The following is a 15,365-nucleotide window of genomic DNA, read 5'->3' on the forward strand; positions in this document are numbered from 1 at the left end:
TTCACAATAGCCACAAAGGACATAAAGTACCTTGGTGTAACTCTAACCAAGCAAGTCAAAGACTTGTATGAAGAAAACTTTCAGTCTCTGAAGAAAGAAATAGAAGAAGATAGCAGAAGATGAAAGATCTCTTATGCTCATGGATTAGCAGGATTAACATAGTAAAAATGGCCATTTTACCAAAAGCAATCTACGGATTCAATGCAATTCCCATCAAATTACCAACACAATTCTTTACAGAACTTGAAAGAAATATTCTCAACTTCATATGGAATAACAAGAAACCCAGAATTGCTAAAACAGTCCTCTACAATAATAGATCTTTTGGAGGTATCTAGCTCTACTATAGAGCAACAGTAATAAAAACTGCATGGTGTTGGCATAGATACAGAATGATGGATCAATGGAATCGTATAGAAGACCCAGAAATAAACCCAAACACTTACGGACACCAGATTTTTGACAAAGAGGCCAAAACCATACAGTGGAAAAAAGATAGCAGCTTCAACAAATGGTATTAATCTAACTGGATGTCTACATGCAAAAAAATGAAAATAGATCCATACTCATCACCTTTCACAAAACTAAAATACAAGTGGATTAAAGACCTCAACATAAAAAGAGACACACTAAACCTGTTAGAAGGAAAAGTAAGGGAAAGCCTTGAACTCATTGGTACAGGAAACAACTTCCTGAACAGAACAACAATAGCACAGGCTCTAAGATCAAAAATCAATAAATGGGGCCTCATGAAACTGAAAATCTTCTGTAAAGCAAAGGACACTGTCATCAGAACAAAACGACAGCCTACAGAGTAGGAATGGATCTTCACCAACCCTATATCTGACAGAGGGATAATATCCAAAATATATAAAGAACTTAAGAAGTTAAAGAGCAACAAACCAAGTAAGCCAATTAAAAAATGGGGTACAGAGCTAAACAGAGAATTCTCAATAGTCCTCTATTGAATGGCAGAGAAACACTTAAATGCTCAACATCCTTGGACATTAGGGAAACGCAAATCAAAACAACTCTGAGATTACACCTTATACCCATCAGAATGGCTAAGATCAAAAACTCAAGTGACAAAACATGCTGGAGAGGATGTAGAGAAAGAGGAATCCTACTCTACTGTTGGTAGGAATGTAAACTTGTACAACCACTTTGGAAATCAATCTGGTGCTTTCTCAGACAATTAGGGATTGTGCTTCCTCTCCTAGGCATATATCCAAAGGACGCTGAAGTACACAAGGACATTTGCTCAGCCATATTTGTAGCAGCTTTATTTGTAATAACCAGAAGGTGGAAACAACCAAAATGTCCCTCAGTTGAGGAATGGATTCAGCAATTGAGAAATATCAAGTGTATCTTCAGCACCTGAGATTCTCTCTTCCATATATTGTATGCTATTGGTGATGCTTACCTTTGTGGTTCCTGATCTTTTCTCTAAGTTCTCCAGCTCCAGGGTTTTCTCTGTTTGTATTTTCTTTATTGATTCTAATTCCGTTTTCATATCTTGCACCATTTCCTTCATCTGTTTAAATGTGGATTCCTGTCTTTCTATGATGGTCTCTATTTTTTTTTCTTTGTTTCCTCTCTATATGACACTAATTATGTCTCTACTTGTGCCTCTATTTGTTCGGCTGGTTTTGCCTGTATAACTTTGAGAGGTTTTTTTTTTTTCCTCTTTAATTGACTCCATTTGTGTAGCTAATTTTTTGAGAGATGTATATGTTTCCCCTTTATGTGCTTCCTATTACTGAATAAGCATAGCTTTAAAATCATTTTTCTGTGTTTCTGATGAATTTGAGTATCCATTGATTTGGGGGGGTTGCTGGTGAAGCCATAATGTCCTGATTTTTGTTTGATGTGTTCTTTTTTGTTTTGTTTTGTTTTTAATTAATTTTTTATTTTTTTACATTAATTACATTTTATTCACCTGTGTCCCAGCTGTAGCCACCTGCCTCATTCCCTCCCAATCCCACCCACCCTCCCTTATCTCCTCCCATGCCCCTCTCTAATTCCACTGATAGGGGAGGTCCTCCTCCCCTTCCATCTGACCTACTTATCAGGTCTCATCAGGACTGGACACACATAATATGTACTCACTTATACGTTGATACTAGACATGTAAGATAGGATAAGCATACTAAAATCTGTATACCTAAAGAAGCTAAACAAGAATGAAGACCCTGGGTAAGATGATCAATCCTCACTTAGAAAGACCAATAGGATGGACATTGGAAGAAGGAGAAAACAGGAAACAGGACAGGAGCCTACCACAGAGGGCCTCTGAAAGACTCTACTCAGCAGTATATCAAAGCAGATGCTGAGACTCATAACCATGTATTAGGCAGAGTGCAGGGAATCTCATGAAAGAAGGGGGAGATTGTAAGACATGTAGAGGACAGGAGCTCCACAAGTAAAGCAACAGAACTAAAATATCTGGGCACAGGTGTCTTTTCTAAGACTGATACTCCAACCAAGGACCATTTGTGGAAGTAACCTAGAACCCCTGCTCAGATATAGCCCATGGCAGCTCAGTATCCAAGTGGTTTCCCTTGTAAGGAGAATAGAGAGACTGTCTCTGACAGGACCTCAATGCCTGGCTCTTTGACCACCCCCCTGAGGGAGGAGCAGCCTTGCCAGGCTACAGAGGAGGACATTGCAGCCAGTCCTGTTGAATGTGTTCTTACAGCGACCTCTGGCCGCTTATCTGTACCCTTCACTGTTTGTTCCTGGAGTCTGTATTTCAGATTAGGTCCATCTTTCTCTGGTGTCTGGAGTATTCTTCAGGAAGATGAGAAAAGTCAACCTGTTTGAGAGCGTGAATTGGTGTTTCAGCTGTACCTAAGGGAGGAAGATCCGCAGGCGCATATGCAGATGCATTAGTGTGAGTGAGCAAGCATGTGCATGTGTGTGGAAGGGTGCCTTGAAGGACTGGATGCTAGAGTGTGTAGATGCCTGGAATGTGGGGCAGGGGTGTTGTAGGCACAAGAGGGGTTGTGCACACTGGAGGTGTTCCTGGGCAGAATGCACATACTCAGATTCCTTGGCTATAGGCCACTGAGGTATTCAGATATGTCTGGGCTCCAGGAGTTTTTTGCCTGGACTCTACTGGTAGACCCACAGAACAGGGGCGTCAATGTTCAGAACACTGTCTCAAGAATCCCTATGTTGTCCACAGTGGGTGTGTGGGTGGGAGGGATCTGAAGTCTGGCTGCTATCATATTGGAACCCTGGATCTGGGGCTCTGTAGGCACTCACTTGAAGGAGCACTCACTCTCTTACAGATCTAATCGGAGAGCACAGAGATTCCCCCTGTTCTCTACTCTCAGCTTTGGGCCTGCAGGGCAAATGCAGGTGTAAGAGCTCCATCAGTTCAGTGGTGCTGCAGCCAAAGAACTTGGAGGATGGTATATTGGTCCAAAGGGAGTCTAGTCACAGCCGCAGAATTGGGAGGCCAGTGCAGATGCTTACTGGGAAGCCCTACAGCAGTCCTTGGACCTGGGTGGCCCATATAGCCAGCTGACTGCCACTGAGGGACTGGGCGGCCAGTGCAGTCTCTGGCTGGGGGGCCCTGCGTGGCCCATACAGCTGCTCACAGACCCAAGAACCAGAAGGCTGGTACAGCTGACAGCCACTGGTGAGGAACTAGGAGGCCTACCTCTGCTCTCTCAGTCACCTTGCAGGGAGTTCTGCGCTATGAGCCATAGGCACTGTGGGCTGCCTCCTCCAAGGAGGAGGCCCAACAAGAGGAAGTGCAGGGGGATAGAATGTTCGCCACTCTCAGTCCCCAGAGAATTCTGATGGTGACTTGGATCAGCTCACATGTTGTCCTATCTCACCCAGGAAGACTCAGTGTGGATGTTCTGACTTCAGCTTCTCTTCTACTCACCAATTTCGGAGTTTCAGATGCTCTGCCTCTTAGATAAGGTGAGTGGTTGCCGCCATCTTGGATCCTCTTTTTTTCTCTTTAAGGACTCTATCATATCCAAAAAGGCTATTTTATTGCCTTTTTCTTGTGCTTCAGCTAGTTTGGAATATTCAGAGTCTGATATAGTGGTTTTGCTTCTTTTGTAATGGAGACATATTGTCCTACCTCTTATTGGTTTTGTGTTTATACTGGTGTTTGGGCATCTGGGATTTGGAGAATGTAATTTTAGATGTTGGTATCTGGTCTTGTCTATGTTGAATGGTTATGTTGTTTCTTAGATCTGTTTCCTCTTTGGTTCTTTGAAGAGCGCTGTGGCTATCTTGCCTGGTGGAAAATTCTTCCAGGATCTTGATATGTTTTGCCACTGGAATTTCCAAGTAAAATGTGTTTTTGGATACTGGAAGTTCATACTTAGGAATGGGAATATTCTGGGGGTGCTGATGTCATTGACAGGAGGAAGGAAAGCTGGGTGTTTCACCAGGATCTGGTTAGTTATTCCCATGACAATGAGGTCAGAGCATGAAGAGAAGCCACAGCAGTTCTGCTACACAGATGGGATTAGCCTGGGGGATTGGATTTGGAGGAATGGAAGGAGTGGTGAAGGTCTGCAGTTAAATTATCTGCTTCCCTGGCAGGTGTCACCTGTTGTTTCTCAAGGAGTGACACATGGTGTTGGAGGATGGGATAAATCAGTGAGTAAGAGTTGGGAGATTAGGAGAGGAAGATCTCTATGATCAACTGGAGATGGGACTGTGGGTAAGGGAGGCTACGGTAAGTCTTCTGGTACAGAGGTGAGGATAAGACTAGAGATTTGTTTTTAATTGCTGAGGCATATTCCATTGTGTAAATGTAGCATAATTTATGTATCCATTCCTCTGCTCACGGACTTCTGGATTGTTTCCAGTTCTGGCTATTACAAATAAAGCTGCTACAAACATATTTGAGCAAATGCCCTTGTTGTGTATTTGAGCATATTTTGGAAATATGCCTAGGAGTGGTCTTGAAGTAGCACTACTCCTAATTGTCTGAGAAAGTGCAAGATTGATTTCTGAAGTGGTATATAATCATGAAATTTGCAGGCAAATGGTGGAAACTAGAAAAGATTATCCTGAGTGAGGTATCTCAGAAGCAGAAAGGCACACATGGTATATTTATTCACTTATAAGTGGATATTAGACATATAATATAGGACAAAGATACTAAAATCTGTACATATAAAAAAGCCAAGCAAGAAGGAAGACCCATGGTAAGATGATCAATACTCATTCAGAAAGGCAAATGAGTTAGACCTCAGAAATGAAGAAAACAGGGAACAGATGGGAGCACACCACAGAGGGTCTCTGAAAGACTCTAACCAGCAAGGTATTAAAGGAGATGATGAGACACATAAACAAACCTTGGGCAAAGTGCAGGGAATCTTATGAAAGAAGGGGGAGATAGTAAGACCTCAAGAGGACAGGAGCTCCACAAGGAGAGCAACAGAACCAAAAAATCTGGGTATAGGGGTCTTTTCTGAGACTCCAACCAAGGACCATTTATGGAGTTGGCCTAGACCCCTGTACAGATGTAGCCCATGGCAGCTCAGTCTCCCAGTGTGTTCACTACTAAGGAGAACAGGGGCTGTCTCTGACATGAACTCAGTGGCTGGCTCTTTGATAACCTCCTCCTGATGGGGGGACAACCTTACCAGGCCACAGAGGAAGACAAGGCAGATAATCCTGATGAGACCTGATAGCTAGGGTCAGGTGGAAGGGAGGAGGATATCCCCTCTCATTGGACTGGGGAAGGGGCAAGGAAGGAGAAGAGGAAGGCAGGGTAGGACTAACAGGGGACAGGTTATGATGCTACAGCTGGGATACAAGGTGAATAAATTGCAATAAAAATAAAAAAAAAACAAAAGACAGACAAACAAACAAACAAAAAAGACTTGAGATTTGACTTGGAGCTGCAAAATAAGAGTTGAAGGCCTGAAATTAGCTTACATATTTTGTGGCAGGAGTGACTCATGTGGTAAGAGGGAGTATCTGCTGGAGTTGTAAAGTAGGACAAAGCAAGGGATTGTGGGAGGAAGTTTAGGATGATAATATCTGTGTAGTTCACTGGAGATGAATTGCGGGAGGATGCCACAGGTGTTCTACTGCATAGTTAGAGATGAGACTGGAATATTGGACTGGGAGGAATAAAGGGAGATGTAAAGATCTGCAGCTAGCTTACATGTTCCCCACACAGGAGCGACCTGTGACGTCCCATTGAAGCAACTGATGGAGTTGGGTGCTCCATAAAGCAACCCATGGCAGAAGGGAAGTTAGGAGGATAAGATCTGTGTAGTCTATTGGAGATGGGGAGTTTGAAGGAAGAAGAGGCCTGAGTATGAAATTTGCTACAGAGCTAGAGGCATGATTGGAGAATTGGATTTGGAGGACCTAAGGTAGAAGTAAAGACTGGGTGTGAACAAAACTTTTTCACTGACCAGGGTCTGGACTCATTTACAAAAACAAGTATTGCATTACGTAGAAAACTGTTTAAACCTTTTTTGATTCAGCCAAACCATCAAAATGAGTCAAGAAGCTAAACATCTTAAACATACCCATAACATGTGAGATAGAAAGAAAATTATAAAAGTATTTCCAAGCAGAAGTAAATCTATGCCCAAGTGAATACTTAGCAGAATTCTAGCAGATTTTCAAAGGTCCACAACCAATCCTTCTTAAACTATTTAAAAATGTTGAAACACAAACAAACAAACACTTCCAAATTTCTTCTACAAAACCAGTATTACCCTAATACCAAAACCAGGTAAAGACTCAACATGAAAAGAAGAAGAAAAAGAAAGAAGCTACATGCCAATATTCTTGAACATGGACTCAAAAAATCCTATTCAATTACTTCAAGTGGGCTACAGACAACCATGAAAAGAATTATGCAGCATGACAATTTTTACTTTATCCAGGAAAGGCACGGTTGCTTCAACACATACAAGTCAATAAATATGATAAACAACAAATTAGACTTAAAAGTAAAAATAACATTATTATCTCAATAAATTTTTAGAAAGCCTTTAACAAAGTGTCACATATCTTCACGATGCAAGTCCTAGGGAATGTAGAGCGAACAGGAATAAACTACAACATAATAAAAGCTATACATATCTGGGTTTGGTGGTACACACCTGTAATCCCAGCACTTGGGAAGGCAGAGGCAGGCAAATCTCTGTCTTTCAGGACCAACCTGGTCTACAAAATGAGTCCAAGACAGCCAAGGTCACACAGAGAAACCTTGTCTCAAAAAAAAGTGATATATGAGAAACCTAGAGCCAACATCACTCTAAAGGACAAAAAAAGAAAAACAGTCCCACTGAAGGCAGAAAAAAGACAAGGATGTCCAATATTCCCATTCCAATATTGTGCTCAAAGCACAAGTTGGAACCATCAGGCAAAAGAAGAACAAGAGCACTGGTTGGTGAGGAATTGGTGAGAGACTTGCAAATATATCATCTTTCCTGGGCTAGAATCAGTTTAATCTAAGGCTAGATTAATCAGTTTAATCTAGTCTAAGATTAAAAGACAGCAGTAATGATCTCCTCCTTCCAAGCATTTCTAGGTTATTGAGACAATATAAAAATTTAGAAAGGAGATCTGGAAAAGTTTGGCATATGTTTTACTACAGATGAAAGTACTACTTTAAAGTGTGCATGCTTGTCTCAACTGAGAATATTTTAATAAGGCTTTCTTGGTGCACTTTCTATATTGGTGAGGTGCCATTATGAACCATGGGTTGTGGTTTTCAGTAATTGACTTTGCAAGGAATATGTATTTTCATCAATACGGCCAGGTACAGTTTAAAGGTAGGAAGACAGTTTTCTTCAGCACCAACTCAGCTAAATGACACCTTGTTGGTGGTGGTGTTCTTATATTCTAGTAAGCAGCAGAACAGATGGCAAACCTTTGTTCATCTTAGCTTGATACCTGCCTTGATGGTTAAAGTTATACTGTGTCTAGGACTCATAAAAATCAAATCAAGTCCAGGCACTGCAGTACAGAAAGAAGACAAAGACCTGAGGACCACAATGTCACCCACAGACAGACCTTCCACTGTGTGGCATAGATGGATCATAGATACCTGCTTGGCAACACATCAGCCAGCATGGGTGGAGAATGTCACCCAGGGGCCTGGCCAGCCTGCAACTGAAGCCACCCCAATATGTAAGTATGTGGTGGTCAGGTGGGGAAGAAAGAGAAATGGAACAGTTTAAGCATTATGAAGAAAGATGGAATTGGAGACTCAAGGGTGGAGAGGAATAGTTGTGAGTGGCCATTCCTATAACCTGGGGCCATGGTGAGAGTCAAGCCTGAGCTGAAAATGAGGTCCATATCTGAGTCCGTGGCTATACAGTGGCAGGGGTTGGTGTAGATGTCTGTGGCACATATTACCACTAAAGAACATGGGGATGTTCCTGGTTGGGGTAGCTGCTGGGAACCACCTGGATGTCCGTGGGCTGTGCATGAGTGCCTATGCCTCTTACTGGGTGCAGCACTCTGAATAGCTGGCCCTATCTTTCATCTCTGGCAGCATTCGGGAGAGTGGGCCCTGAGCTTTTCCCAGGCAGCAAAGTGGACATGGCCCTGAAGGCCAGGGCATGGGTGAACCTGTCACGACAGTGTGAGTGTGGGGGAGCTAACCCTGCCACTCACCTGCCATGAGGTGGTGTGGGTAAAGGTCATGCCCTCCCCCTCTCCCTTACAACCTGCAACAGTCAAAAAGCTGTCCCTGGGGTCATAAGAGAGAGTGAACTGGCCCTGTCCATAGTCAGCAACAGCACTAGGGAGAGTGGGCCTTGATCTTTGCCTGGTCAGCACAGTAGAACTGGCCTGGTGGAGGGCAGAAAGGTGAGCCATCCCCAAGAGCAAGAGCACAGGACATCTGGCCCCATCACTTGTTGTAGTTCCAGTGAGGATCCAATAATGATAGTGTCACAGAAGCCACAGATCTTGAACTCAACCAATGACTCATTGCAATGAACATTTGAAAGTTAAGATGTGTAGACAAAGCGATGTACTAAGACATACCACAGCTTCCACAATGAGATGTTTTCTTATGTTCTTTTTATTTTCTTGTTTGTTTGTTTGTTTGTTTGTTTTTGGTTTTTTTTGCGGGGGGTGGTTGCAATGCATAAGAGTGGATATGAGAGGATAGGAAAATGAGTGGGACTGGAGTACATGATGTGAAACTCACAAACAATAAAAGTTAAAAAAATAGAGAAACAAATTAGTCTAGGTTTGCCTAATAAAATAGGTTCCATTTTCCTACTATATCCTTCTCTGATGCTCCATCTACTACCCTGCCTAAAGACAAATGGCAGCAGCCCATGTTATATTCAGAGTCTCATGGATTCCCTTGTTCCACATCTTGAAGGAAGATTTACCATACCTAGCACTGGAGTTTTGTTGACTATTCTATGGCTCCTGTGGGGAGCAATCTCACTCCTTGTGCCATACACTTCATTTAAACAGAATTTATGTATGTTCATACAAACAAATTATGGATGCATATTCTAGCAATTTTGCCCAGCTGAAATGCCTATGAACCACTGCAATGGCACCATAGAAAGATATTCCCAAAGGCACAATAGTGGTGCTTTTATTGTGGTGTGTGACCAACTGCTGTATAATTAGAAGTAAGGTCCTGTCATTAAAAACAACTTGTTCCTGATACTGTAAACCTAATGAATACCTTGTGTCTGTTTCTTCCCAAAGGTCATATACCTTAGAAGAGAATCTATTACTATAATTTTCTTAAACTAATATTATTTCCTAACTATATTCTAAGTATTTTGTTTTACATCAGGAGATAAGTATAGATTGAATCAAAGAAGCACCCCCTGACACAGATAGAGACTATCACAGAGATCCACAAATTGTCAAAATGTCTGAAGTAAATTAATATTTCTACAATGTAATCCCTACGCACAAGCCTCAAGAAAAGTCATGAATGAAATAGAAGGCAGAAACATTGAAAGTAACAGAGGAGATGTTTACAGGTATTGTTTACAGGTATTGTCTTCTATACATGACAGGGAAGATAAACTGAAATCTTAATAATATGGTTGATTAAACAAGACCGGTAAAATGAAAGCACCAATTATTTTGGCAATATGTATTAAGTCAAATTTCACAAGGATTCCCCTAGATGAAGAATTGAAGGCAATAAATTGTTGCTGAGGGAGGAAAAAGCAAATTTTTTTTTTCAAGACAAGCTCCCTGATAGATATTCTAATCCTAAGTGGTCAGCCTTAATTAAATGTCCATCAGATCAATGCTGAATGGATTAATAGTATGCATATTTGTACATAGCAAAAGAAATGAAAAAGGGATCATGAAACTCACAGGAAGTAAGATGGCATGGAGGGCTGTCATAGAAGTGGGAGGGGGTTGAGAAAGAGTATAATTCATACTCAGGTATGAATTATTAACAAATTAAAAAATAAGTTACTATGTAAACTTTGAAAAATGGAAGTTTTAAATTACTACATGTAAATTTGCAGTTTGGAACAACCCTTTTCTATATGCTATTCCATCCCGAGAGATTAGTTTGTTACATTATGTTCCCAATACTCTAAGGGTACAAGGGCAAAATAATATTATACAATATTGTTTGGAAAATAGTTGCAAAATCATGAAGATGTGCAGAAGTATGTAGAATGTAAGTTTTTAAATGGGCTTAGATTTATCTAACAACAGAATTATGTTTATGCATTAAAAATAAAGCTGAGAGAGAGAGAGAAGGAAACAGAGAAAGAGAGAGTAGGAGAAAGAGAAAGAGAGACAGAATGGAGTTATGAGGCAACAATCCTCTCACTAGACACCAGATGTTAATAAATAAAAAGCCTAGTGCCTGGAATAAATTAATTCTTCGGATAGTCTGTGCCAATATTGTCACTTAGACCCCAAAATTGTATAGGCTATAGCCTTAATTGCCTATCAAAACTTTATGGTAAGACTTTATTTTTGGAAACACAACACATGCATGTCATAGACTATGGAGAAATGAAGTTAGTACTGACCTAGAAGCTTCATACCTACTGGTTAACTTTCATGGTGATGGAAGGTGCTATCACACTACTACTGTAGAAAAGAATCGCCGGTCTTATCCAGTTGTGAATCCCGTGAGGTACAATAAGGATTGGACTGGCATGGCATGCCCATTGATGCAATAGTGGCATAAACATCATGTGTCTAACCAACCAATTTCTGATTGAAACTAAGTCCTGCTTCACAAGATGAAATCAATAACTGGCATCATTATTGATCTGAAAAACTTATGGCTAGACAGATCGTATGCCCCAGGAGAGAATTTATGACTGTAATGCTGCTAAACAGCCATGGTATTAAATGAACGCCTAGCGACTTATTATTACCCCCAAGTTAATGGATTTATCCTTTTTATGGAAGTTTTTAATTGAAGTGGATGGAAATTGACACAAAGACCTAGAACTGGCCAAGTGGACTAAGAGACTGCAGAGTGGCTAGCTGGTAATTGAACAGATCCACGCACCCTTTTCTCCATGGTTCAGATATCACTGTGGAACGGTGGATAGTGTGAGAGACAGAGGCAGAAAATGACTACAAGAAAACAGTGTCTTTTGAACACAGCAGGGCATCTGCATGGCTCAACTCACAATTAATGTGAAAGCACACAGGAGACCTGTGTAAAATAAGCAAAACAAATCCCAGCATGGGAAAGGCAGATAGGCATAAAATCCCATTCCTAAACATGGAGCTGCTAACAAGTCTTCCTGCTGGCAGAGGCAGAGTCATAGTTCTCTAAGACAGCAGCCCTTGCTAAGCCAACCACATCACAACAATGAAAGGCCACACATCCACAAATATTTGTGCACAAACAGTCTATGTTTTAAAAGGTGTCACAGAAAGGTTTGTAGTTAAGGATGTTCAGATCTGGGAAGGAAAGGTAGAGTGGGGTGAGTGTGAGCTAATAACTCCCAGGAAACTCTCAAACAACTAATTAGAGAAAAGCACATAGTTCCAGGGATCATTTAATGTAGCTTCTTAATGTTCTACACATTGAGCTTCCTCTATAGCAGTGGACTGAGGAAGGTCCTGTAACCAACATGCTAATGTGAACATGTTTTAAACTGAGAAAGCCATCTAAATCTTGATGGTGTCTTGGTTAGAACTGATTTTTCAGGTTTCCAACAGATTCATTGCCCCCCTTTCTATCATCTGAGAACTATATTATTATCCTCAAGATTCTGTGGTAGATAAGGGAAACAGGGACTATTTCTGACAGGAACTTAATGGCTGGCTCTTTGGCCTCCCCACCACCCAAGGGAGAAGCAGCCCTGCTAGGCCACAGAGGAGGACTTTTCAGCCAGTCCTGAAGATACCTGATAAAACAGGGTCAGATGAAAGGGGAGGAGGTCCTCCCCAATCAGTGGACTTGGAAAGGGGCAGGGAGAAGCTGAGGGAGGGAGGGTGGGATTGGGAGGGAATGAGGGAGTGGGATAAATCTGGGATACAGAGTTAATAAAATGTATCTAATAAAAAAAAAGAAATGCAAAAAAAAAAAAGATTCTGTGGTAGAATAGCACTCAGGTTGTGCTGAAAATTCAGGCAAGATCACTGTATACCTACCTAGGGTAGAGTTGAGCACAGGTGAGAGATTCTGATAATTTAGGCAAACTTTTGATTGTCAAGCAACACTCATGCTTCATGAATCTTTTTAATTTTTAATTTTTTTATTTTTATTAATTACAGTTTATTCATTTTATATCCTATCTGTAGCTCCCTCCCTCTTCCGCTCCCAATCCCACCTTTCCTCCCTCTTCTCCACCTATGCCCCTCTTGGAATCCACTGATAGGGGAAGTCCTCCTCCCCTTCCTTCTGATCCTAGTCATTAGGAGTGGCTGCATTGTCTTCCTCTGTAGCCTGGTATAGAGGGCAACAGAAAGCTTTGGCTTGATTCTCCTTTGAGACAAGAAGTGGCATGGTAGACTTTTTAAGATGTCACTGAACATCCCACACTATGAACTTTGGAAAAGAAGGATTGGACCCACCTTAGTGTCTTTCCACTGGGGACAATATATCACCTCTCAGGGATACTCAAAGTGAAAACTTGTACAGATATTTTGGATAATGAGCTTGAAATTTTTTACAAAGCATTTTACATAGATTATATATATTTACTCCCATTTTTTTTGTATTTGAATTCAAACTCCTTGGTGCAAAGAATGGAATGTTGTTGCATATCAATTCTTTAGCTCATAGAATGACAGTCTTGTATTGCTGTGATAAATTATACAACCAAAAACAACTTGTGGAGAAAAGGTTTTTTTTTTTTTTTTTTTTTTTTTTTTTTTTTTTTTTTTTTTTTTTCACTTGTGGGCTACAGTCCATCATTAGAATAATACAAAGCAGAAATTCAAGGTAGGAACCTGGAGGCGGCCACAGGAAGATACTGCTTGCTGGTTTCCTTGCCATGGATTGTTCATCTTGCTTTCTAATACAACTCAGGATCAACTTCCTAATGGTGGAACTTCTCACAGTGAGATAAGTCTTTTCTATGATTCATTTTTTTTTCCAGTACTCCATTCCAGTCCTTTCTATGATTCATTTTTTTCCAGTACTCTCTTCCTAGATGAATCAAGCTTCTGTCAAGTTGATAAAAGAAAGTTTACCAACACATTCAAATACTAGTTGGTCAAGTATAATATGCCAGACATATTAACACAGAGCTATCATTTATTCCATGAAGTGACCATGCTGTGTCCTAAGCTTCCTGCTTACCCACTCCAATATTTAATGCCATCTCCCTGTAAGTAATACTATGGATAATCATTATAGAGGAAGATTGGTTGCCAGCACTCAATCCTGGGGGATTTACCTAAGTGATCAGGGAAGGTGAGGACCTTATTGTGTGTAATTATGGACTCAAGCTGCTCCTTACTGTCACCTAGGAAATCAAGCTGCCTTACAAATTGACTTTTCGGTGACCACATTCCAGGAAAATGGAAGTGTATTTCACAATTCATCATACTTCTTGGAGAACCACAAGTACATTCCTACCTCCTCACAGCCTTGCTGGTGAGTTAGCTCCCTGTACAATAAAGTAAAAGAGCACCTTCTTTGGAGAAGATTCAGGTGCTACACCTCATTGTTACACAAAGCGCTTTTTCTTGAGTCCATTAGTCAACTAAGGATAAATATCTTTAGAGAGATACAGTAGGATTTCAGATGTGTGAGAATGTTAAAGGCCATAACCACCAAATTGTACCCAATTCCTGAGAGTTACCAGTTTTTAATATGGTTTGCAATTGAATCAAACATCATTTCTTAAGGATAGCTAAAGTTTTGAAGAGGAAATTCATGATGTGGCTGGTGATACTTCAATTTAAGTATTCAGTTGCAAATTTGTAGGTGTAAGAAATAAATTATATGAAGGATGCAAAAGAAATTTCATTTCCATTGGCTCCCCATTTATTATTAGCTCATTTAAAAATATAGATATAGGGGCAATAAAAAATAGTATGAATTGGAATTTTCAGAAGATTCTGAAAGTGGGTCATGTACCATTTTCCTTCCAAGAAAAACAAGCTTATTAATAAACTCCTTACCACTTTAATTAGAATGACATTAAAGAAGAAGAAAATTAAAAGAAAATAACAGGTTATTCTTTTGTGTTTCAAACTAGAAGAAAACTAAGGTCAAATAGCATTGAGATGTCAGTTTTAAAGATGAGTAATCTCCCATCCTGTGCCAGTAATTTCCATTGGTTGTATCCTTATATAGTTATAGCATTATCTAACACAGGCTTGACTTAGCATGAAATAAGGGCAGGGAGATGGAGAAAAAGGAAAGTTGGAAGAATGGAAGAAAAGAAATAGAAGAAGCAAAGGAAAAGAATAAGAGATGAAATAAAAGAAAATATCTAATTAGAATAAAAGGGAAAAGAAGGAGAGAGAGATTCAGACTTGTCTTGAATTTTTTTTGTACTAGACATTATGTATTTTGCTGAAGGCTATGAAATCAGCAAAACAAAATTCTAATAAATTTTACTTTCAGAATTTAAAAAACAATTGCAATGGTGGAGACCGGTTTAAGTCCCCCAAAGAGCTGTTTATATGACCTACCATCACACACACATGCACACATGTGTACGTATACATGCGTATATATCCAGAATAAATGATATTATTTGTTTATACAAATTCAAGTATCTATGTGTTTCATACAAAGTCAGTGTTCATGTGAACACAAGCACCAGTATCCACATAGGAAAAATTGTGGAAAGTGTTTTTTAATTGTACAATACATGAATAACATGTATATAATAGGATGAATATTTTTAAATAATGATTAATAATTTTTATGACATGACTGATTTAAAAGTATCATGTCCAAACATTGCTTGGCC

The sequence above is a fragment of the Psammomys obesus genome, unplaced genomic scaffold, assembly GCF_907164565.1.
Source record: "Psammomys obesus unplaced genomic scaffold, mPsaObe1.curated_primary_1811, whole genome shotgun sequence".
NCBI classification, from domain to species: Eukaryota; Metazoa; Chordata; class Mammalia; order Rodentia; family Muridae; genus Psammomys; species Psammomys obesus.